The sequence below is a fragment of the Halichoerus grypus genome, chromosome 2 (genome assembly GCF_964656455.1).
Source record: "Halichoerus grypus chromosome 2, mHalGry1.hap1.1, whole genome shotgun sequence".
Taxonomy (NCBI): domain Eukaryota; kingdom Metazoa; phylum Chordata; class Mammalia; order Carnivora; family Phocidae; genus Halichoerus; species Halichoerus grypus.
The window spans coordinates 30,043,940-30,053,253 of record NC_135713.1 but is presented as its reverse complement, the minus strand read 5'-3'; the positions used below and the strand labels follow the sequence as shown (position 1 = coordinate 30,053,253).

The 9,314-nt window shown below is 52.6% G+C and overlaps 1 long non-coding RNA gene across 1 annotated transcript; it reads right to left on the bottom strand.

The window, feature by feature from the left end:
* Positions 1-3,599: 3,599 nt before the first annotated feature.
* LOC144380947 (uncharacterized) lies at positions 3,600-4,073 on the bottom strand. The gene is made up of 2 exons (XR_013445303.1): positions 3,888-4,073; positions 3,600-3,796 (listed from the first exon to the last, which is right to left on the bottom strand). It is a non-coding gene; the product is annotated as an uncharacterized LOC144380947 (long non-coding RNA).
* Between the last annotated feature and the right edge of the window lie 5,241 nt (positions 4,074-9,314).

Below are 9,314 nucleotides of genomic sequence, written 5' to 3'. Positions count from 1 at the left end.
ATCAGTTTAATTTCAAGTCACTGAATTTGGAAATACAGTCATTGATTCAGCAAAACCTCAGCAATTTTAAATTATGAAGTGATCTTAAGTAGCATTTCATAAGGGGAGAAATTAAGTCTTTAGTCCTATGTAGCCTGTGCTTTACCCAGAGTCACAACTAAAATATGAATGGGCTACACTTTAACCTGAAGAAACCGTAGACCAATTTCGAATTAGTTGTGAAACACATGTTCGTATTTAAGTCCTAGAAGAGTGCATACATACGACCGGTCTGTCCTTCGGGGAGATGTCAGTGCATAATTTGTTTCCCAGATGGTGGATTCTTGAGCCAAAATGTGTAAGCACCATCCACCCCAGGAACTTTGAAAAGGTCAGAAAGAGAGGAATGATGTAAGTATTAGGGGAAAGAAAAGTAGAGCTGTATGAATTTTTTCTTTAATGTGTAGAATTCAACATCACTAAAATGTTAGTTTACAAACTCAAGTTCTTTACAAAAGAGCTGTGTAAGAATTAGTTTTGAATGACCTATAAATTTGATCCATTACCCTTCCCCTGGAGTGACTAACAGAAATACGGAATTGAAAGCATTTATTCGGTGTCTGAGAACCAGCAAAGTCGATTTAACAAGAGATGTCTTGAACTGATTTGGAATTAAATTGGAGTGGATTTTATCCCAGAGTGATTAGTCTCAGATTAAAGAGAAGAAAAGCTTTTGAGGATGATTTTGATAAAAACTGGGAAGTGGAAATCATGTTAAAATGAGTGCAAGTGGAGTGTACTGGGCCGCTCCGACGTCTCTCAACTTCCGAAAGGTTAGAGCGAGGCTGAGGTCCCAGCTCAGATGTAAATCTCCCCCCGGGGCCCCAGCCAGCTTTCTCACTGCCGTGGAAACATGTCTTCGCTGCAGACAGCCTTCCAAGGCTGGAGCTGAGCCTTCAGCTTCCTGTCCCTGGAGGTGCTTGCACACACCCCCACTCACCTTGTCCTGGGGCGGGTTCCAATTCGAGAGGCCACACTGCCCAGTTACCAACAGCCAGCAGCACACACCCTTCACAAACAGGAGTCCAATTTTCTGTTCCCGTTGGTGGCTCCCTTCCTTTCCTGGGAGGCCAGGTGGGTGCCGCCTTGCCTGAGCTGGGCAGGCCTGGCTCCAGGCCGCGTTCACCACCTAGTACCCGCACACCCCACCCCCCGCCGGGGGAATCAGCCAACCTCTCATTCTCCTCTGCTCAAAACGGTGGGGCTTGAGGACCTCGTTTTGCAAAGTGGTTGTGAGGATTCCGGAGAGTGTACATGACGCTCCCAACAGGGTAGATGTGGGATTGTTACCCGTGCCTCTGTCCCTCCAGCAACCTCAGGAATGCCTCTTTCTGACCTGCACCTTAAAGGTGTAAACGCCTTCAACTCGGGTTAGATGCCCCTGAGGTCACACCCCACGGTTACCCAGAGGGGTGTTACGTGGCAAGAGGCCTGCTTAGATGGACCGCGGGCCCTGTTCCACCTGCTGGAATGCTGGACTCGACCTCTCTCCAGCCGGGTAGCTTTCTCCATCCTCACGTCTCCGGCTAAGCAGGGCTGGCTCAGAGAAGTCTCTTCCGGTGTCTCAGCAGCCCCACCTCTCCGTGCACCCCACTTCTGTGCAGCCCCCCCCCCCCACCTCTCGGAGCACCGAGCACAATTCTAATGCTTTCTTTGATACAGAATTTGAGGGGCATCTCAGGTGCCACGGCATCCACAGGGCTCGGCACAGTGTCGGCCACATGACAAGGGCTTGGTACATACTCTTGAAGTAACGACCTTGAAAAGCCAATACAGGACAGTGTCTTTCCTGCATGTAGGAACTACGTTCCGGTACAGAGGGGTGACCCGCCTGGGGTCTAGTCTCCAACCATGGAAACCCAAGGGATCCCCGCTGAACTCGCATGCCTCAGACAAGGACCGGAGGCTCCCTGGGGTGGCCCAAGCGCTCCTTCCCACGTCCACTGGGGGAGACATTGTTCACCCCAGGTGCTCAAGTCTTTGTTGCCCGCCTTTGTTCTCCCTCAAGGAAATTCGCCTTCATCCTCAGACCTCTTTGACAAGCGCAGGTAAAGGATAAATAGGCTTTACTGAAGTGACCACAGGTGAGAGCCCTCCTCCTACCCACCGTCCAGCAACCGCACCTCCTCCCCGCTTCGAAATTTATGTCATTCTCTCTGGGTCTGTACCCTTCCAAGTGACCATGTGCATGACTAAGTCGTCTATTTCCGTCGCCACCTCTCTTCCCCCGTTGCACATCTGCTTCTCCAGAAGACAAGCCTTGCCTCAGGTCTCAGTCACTCGGTGGGGTAGGTAGGTCCTGGTGCGTCGCACAGGCCTCCACCGAGGGGGTGACACATCTCTTCTCTACATCCCAAACTTTCTTCTGGCAGGACAGGCCGCCCTAAAGAGCTGGGCCCGGGGCGCCAGCCTCCTCCAAGCTACAGCCTTGCGGTCAAGGGCGGGAGCGCGCCCTTCCTCCCAGCGCCCAGGGAGGCGGCCCCTGGTGGGCGTGGCCTGGGTCACGTGTCCGTGCCTCTGGTGGGCGTGGCCTGGGTCACGTGTCCGTGCCTGGGCGGTCACGTGGCCGGACAGAGGCTCTGTCCACCGGCCGCTTGTACAAAAACTACACGTTCCGAGTCAGAGGACGAACAGTCCCCCAAAAGAAGAGGGGTGATATTCTGAGTGAACAAAACAATATTCACTACAGCCTCGCTAAACTAGAGAATAAAAAGGAAAAAAAAATCACACTGTCTTCTTATACAGCATTAGCTGTTTTTAACACTTTGCCTTTTACCCTTTCAGACGTTTTTCCTGTGTGACTGTGTGTATATAAATATTTACACATTTCCATAAATATGTGTGCACATACATGAGGGTTATATTGTATATTCTGTTTTCAAACCTGATTCTTTTATTTAGCTTATTTTGAAAATCTTTTTTATATCAATGGGATATTTATATGGCATTGTTCTTTCATGGATATATAACACTCTCGTGTATGGATATATTATTTAAATTTCCTATTCCTTATTCCTAATTGAATTCCTTCATTCTTACTCATTTATAAACTGTTGATACTTTTCATTAAATAGGGGATGACTTTGAAAGCCGGGCAAAGATGTTTGGCACTGATTTGGTTGGGACTAAAAACCAACACTCGAGCTTCACACAAGGAGTCACCGGCGCGCTCTGCTCAAGCTCTCTGCAATCGCCTTTTCTCTGCCATTAAACGGGTCTTTTCCTACCAGCTAAGGAAGATTCCAGCCTGAAGCGGAGTTTTACTGCTCGCACGCTGCTCCCCCTAAGATGCGGCGGGGGCGGGGCCCGCAGGAGCTCGGAGCGGGGACTGCTCAGGGCTCGGGCTGGCCGCTGGGAGAGGCAGCTGCCCGGCTCAGGGCACCCACACCAGCAGCTGAACTCCATCCCGGGCCCTCAGTCCTCGGTAAGGATCCTTAGACCCAAGGGAAACAGGATTTTCAGGAACTATAATAGGGATTTTGAAATATTTTGACGCTCTTGGGAACAGAAGTCCCTTTATCCCAGGAGTCTTTGTCGGACTCCTAGTGTAGGGAACTAGAGACAGTGGCACATTCTTTAATGGGAGACACATGACATGAAATGTGTCTTAGGCAAACAAATCTGGTTTCCGGTGAAGTACTGTGTGGAAGGGGGTTGATGAGCTGTAGTAGGCAGAAGTCCAAGACGGTCCCCGAGATTCTCAGCCTCTGCGGCACAGGCCTGCTACCATCCCATTCCCTGGAGTGTGAGCCCGACCCTGAAGGAGACAAGATGTCACTCCCATGATTAGGTTACTCATCAATCGACTTGCGTTAATAAAAAGGAAGATTATCCAGGGTGGGCCTAACCTAATCAAGAGCTCTCGCAGGAGGGACCGGGCTTGCGGAGAGTCTCCTGCGGGCTTTGAAGGAGCAGGTGGCCCTTGAGCATGCCAGACGATACCACAGCCCCAGCCGACACCTGGATTTCAGGAGCTGAGTCTTCTCTATCCTTCATCTTCTCGCCAGTGTCTCGTTCAGGGGTTGGTTCCCACATAGCAAATCCTCAGGAAATGTTCACGAAGCCGATGTGTGTTGGCACGTGTCTATGAAAGGGAGCGCCAAAGCAATGCTTGGGAGGACCCAGATCATTCTGCATCCTTCCATCCTAACCACCCCAAAGCCTCTGAACAAACCCCAAGGGCTTCAGGCTGCCAGGCAAGAGGCAGTCATGTCACTGTGAATAAGATCCCAACACTTGGCAAATCATTTTACCTCCCCAGCCCTGTTTGAGAGGCTAGATCAGGCCATCACTTAGCTTCCTTCATTCGAGAGCTCATAGATATGTGGCCCGGGCAACCAGTGGGCCCATTTTCTGCTCTGACAGTCCCCCATGTCACACCCACACTCCCCCAGATGCCCCGTGAGCTGAAGTCCAGTGGGAACACAGGACATCTGCAGCGAGGGCCCGGGTCACTGTGCAGCAGCCTTGCATCCCTACCTCTCTCCTCCACGCTCTCTGGGTCTGACAGCTCCCTCCCCTGGCCTCTGCCTTCCTGAAGCCCATTTCCTTACAGGGCTTCCTGCAGCTCAGCCCTTGGCCCCGTGCCTGTTACTTTTGTTGCTAAATGAGGATATTTGAGCAAATTTCTTGAGCTCCCCGGCCTTCCTTCTCAGAGACATTCCAACCCAAGTTGTCTTTTAGCAAATTCAGAGCTGCAGCCCCGTCACCGGGCTGTCCCAGGAGGCTGAAGCCCCGGGCTGGGCCCTTGCTTGGAGGCGGGCATCTGGGACACTGGGGGAGGTCACACCATGTGCTAGAAATTTCTGTGCCTTTGTAAACCACTTGGAGCTTGAGCAGGTCTGCGAGACAAAGATAGCCAAATAGCAGCCATCTCATCCCAAAGACTGAGACATAGTGTTCCTCTCACATCCTTCCAGGAAAAGACAAATGCTCCATGAGCCATGCACTTTCTAGGACCAAAGATGTCTCCGCGAGGGCAGGCAGGAGGAGGAGGAGCAGCAGGGAGTTTTTTCTGCTGCCTGCCCTGCGCTCTCAGTTCTTGGCTTGGCCGGGGCTAGGCAAGGGCCCAGGGAGCACACTCTGCTTGGAAATAATTTGCAACAACTCCCCTGAGTTCTGGAGGTTATTTGTGGAGGGGAAGGCAAAGGAGAGAAGAGAAAACACATCAAACCCAGACCTCATTGCATACTGTGGGTCCCCGAATCCCACTCTGACCGAATGGCTCTGGTTTCTGCTTCCAGAGTCCTTGAGATATAAGAGAACTTAGGAAGAAGGCAGACGTGGAGCTCTGACAAGAAACTGGCAGGCAGACATCTGGGTACTGGCCTCTGCCCAAATCCCCTTACCCACAGGCTGGGCTACCGGTCACAGCCAACCTGAGGAAGCCCCAGAAGGCCACCGAACAATCCTGGGGTGCTTGGGCTGGTCGTGTCTGACTGCAGGCCGGGGTGAGGGGTAGGAAAGGTCCACAAGGAAGCATCATGGTCGTGTCCTCATGGTAGGACCACAGCAAGTCACCCAGTCTTTCTGGCCAGCTTCTGTCTTCCCAAGCCAAACAGGCCATGCGCATCTGCTCTGGCAGTCATCAAAGGAGGGCTCTTACTAAGCTTGAACATGTGAACGTGGGGCTGGAGCCTAATGACTCACAGGGGCTATCCCAGAAGCCAGTCCATGTGGTCGCCTGAATATAGCCTCCTGCAAGCTGGAACTTCCGAACCATAGCCTGTCACTTCCACTAAGACCCGCCAGCGTAAGTGCCTTCAGACCTCGTACTTCACGGCCTCGCTGGGCTGAGGCAGGGCCCTTCTACTTCCCTTCTTTGTTTCGTGTGTGCAGTAGAAATACCCAGTGACGATGCAGCTGAGTGACCCACGCTCTCCATCTTGGGAAAAAGCCACTTGGGAGTGGGCTGAAGCACCACAAATCCCTTGTTCGGGATTCTGATGTTCATGCCTTTCCTGCCTTTGATGTGCTCATCACACAGCCTGATCAGCAAAGGGTCCGGGCTGGTGCCGGGCACAGCCCAACCCCACCTCCATCCTCAAGGGCAACTACTGTGTGTCGGCTGGACTGGGCCGGAGCTGCAAGAGGCCATAAAGGGAACAGGGAGCGGCTAATGCTTTGTCCAGACGTCTCTCCTAAAAGATTGATTGTCTTTCTACTTGGAGCTGCCTTTATTTCTCCCCAGCAGCTGGGCCGCTGCAGGCCGCCCCTGGCGCTTCCCTCCCAAAGAAGAGCAGCCTTCTGGGGCAGGGGTTTGGCTGTCAGAGCTGAGAAGGGTTGCGAGCCGCTCCTACTCCCAATTCCTCTTCCTTTGGGAACTCGCAGTGCTAAAAACAAGCTTTCTGAGAACCATATTTTTCTGGGTTAAAGGTGAAAAATGCAGCATTTCCTCCAAGTGCAAAGCACTGGGCCTGCCAGCTCTGGGCACATTTCCGAGATCCTTCCTCCCACTCAGGGAGGAGGCAGCTCGCTTGCAAGGGGGAGAAGCCATGAGGTGGGTGGTGAGGGGAAGGCGAGGAGGGAAGTGGGAAGGAAAGCACCCGTTACTCCGAAACCCGGGTGGCTCGCGTCCGGCAACCTGAGGCCTGTTTGTGTTGGCACAGGCCCGGAGGCTGGAACAGGCCCGGGGCCGGAAATGAAGAGCAAGTAAGAGGGTGGGAGAGCAGGGCAGCCATTCAGAGTGGTGCCCGACGGCCCGGGGTCGTCAAGCTGCCACTCACGGGCTTCTGGGACAGTGTGGGGACTGAGAATCCTGCAACCGGGCTTAGAGGAAACGTGGTTTTGAGAGTCAGTTTTAGTAGGAACGACAAGAACACCCCTGTCCTCACCCCTTCCCCGCCAGCCATCCTTGCTTAGGGCACATGGAAGTCTGGGGGATTTTCTCAGATCCTGACCAGGGGACTTTTCAGGAACCCGGGCTTCACGATAGCCCTGGCGGGCAGGACAGGGATGCCGTTAACCTCCGAGCTCCCTGGCTACTCAAACCTCTCTCAGGAGCCCAGGGCCCAGGCAGCTTCAGGATTCTCTCAACAGAGCCACTACCCAAAAGCTAGGGCACAAATCCTATCCCCCTCCTAAATCCCCGTCCTCAGAGTAAGTATCAGGCAACAGGTGGAAAAAGGAGGGAGCACAGAGCACAGCAGGTGTAGAGGAGGGACGGATGCTGCCCCATGGGCCCTGCCTGGCCGGGCGGCCACTGACAACTTCACAGACCTCATCCCCGCTCCCAGGAGGACCGTGGCCGGGGGGGCCACCACCCCGCACCACACCACCTCTCTCAACAACCTATGACTTGCTGTGAGGGACGGATGGCATTAATGGCCCGGATCTCGTACCCTTGCTGTGCCTGGCCCTTTGCTGGGTGGCTTTCTCTCCCCTGCAGGGGTGCAGTCTGTTTCCTCATCTCTTCGGTCGATGGACTTTGACTAATGGGATGTGGCAGAACGGACATGCGCAGTTCCAAACGTAGGCTGTCAAAGGCCTTACACCTTTACTCGAGTGTCTTTGCCTTCCTCTCTAGTGACAAGGGCATACCAGCCTATCCTCTGGGCCCACGAGGAGGAGAGCCACACGGAGGAGACTCGAGTCACCTCACCATCCCAGCCAAGGCCATCCTAAATGAGCCAACTACCACACATGTGAACGGGTCCAGCTGAGACCCAAAGAACCACCTGGTCAAGCTTCAGAATGCCGTTTGTATCCCCACAACCACCTCCCCTATAAATGCATCCCGTATCTCCTGGGTTTTGTCCACCGAGAGGGTGAAAGAGCCCTGCTCCTGGCTTGGGATATACTTACCATGTTCTCTGATCCTGAGCACCCAGGTGATCCGCTCCTCTGGGGTCACCCTACTCTGCTGCCCTCTTGTCAGCAGGATCTCCCCTGCCCTCAGCCCGCCATGGGGTCACCCTTTCTAACCCCTCTGCACCCCACCCAGAGGGGAAGGTGGCCCGCAATTCTCCTCAGCTTCAGCACACACTCCCAGGTCCCTGGCCCCGAGTTACCGCATTTTTGTCCAGATAACACCTGCAGGGAATAGCAGCTCATCTACAACACAACTCTCCTGGCTTCAGCTCAGCAGCATATTTTGCTAAAATCACAATGTTTTATTTGTTTGGGGTTGTTTTTTGGGTGGGTTTTTTTTGTTTTGTTTTGTTTTTTGGCTGGAGGCAATGGATTGAAACTATGCTAGGAAGGCAACCCCACTCTCTCTGAGGAAGCCCGGCTCTTAGCAGTCGTCTCCATGGAAGAGCGGTGGAGGTGAGGGTGTTTGGGAGCGGGCAAAACCCGCTTTCTAAGACATCCTGACGCAGAACCTTCTGAGCGATTCCCTGAAAGGGACAGAGAATACAGACATGTTGGATTAAGGAATGTAATATGCTGGGCTGAGGAAACAGCATAAAAAAATTGTGCAAAGACATAAAAGTCCATGAAGAGTTCAGGAAACCGTGTAGGCTAGAAATTGAAGGATACAGGGATACATATAACAATATGATAATTCTGTATTTTCTAAGCTGAACGCTAGCAGGAAGATTTTGCAATTCATTAAACTACGGAACAAAACAAACAAAAAAGACAAAAAAGATAAAAAACAGCCCCCTTTCTACCACGTGGCTTTCCTGTAAACTGTACTCCCCAGCTGACACCCGGAGGAACAAAGGAATTACCAGGACTGTCGCTGCTACAATCACTGTCCTTATTACCATCGTTGTTGTTATTCCTCCCAGAGGGAGGATCCTGGTCATCGGAGGTCCCAAAGGTAAGAGGTAGAAGGCTGAAGCCTGAGGGGAATGTCTCTAGTTCATTTATTCAGTTTTCAGAATTCTCAAAGTGCTCACCACTGTGCTTCACCCAAAGCTCAAAGTCTCCGCTGAACGCACGCTGCACACACCAGAGTCAAGTCATGACGGACTAATTATAGGCTCGTACGTGATTCCGATCCGATTTCCCTCCTCTTTGGGGACAGTGTTCATCTCACCTTTCCCTTAGCAAGTCCCGTCCTGGGGATCTGCCAGTGAGCCAGCTGTCTGCCGGGTCCCCGCCAAGGGCTCAGAGGAAGCACCCACTTCTCCGGTTCTTGCCCAGACACTCAGACCATGCTGAGGACACCCCCTGCCCCAGAACAGCCTTAGAATCACCCACTGTGAGACTCTACTTGCAGGGATTGTGTCTACAGATCATGAATAATTGTATCGGTGTCCATTTGTGGACACGGCTTCTGCAAGCATCAGCAACATCTCCCCCAAATGAATAAAAGACTGAACGCATGA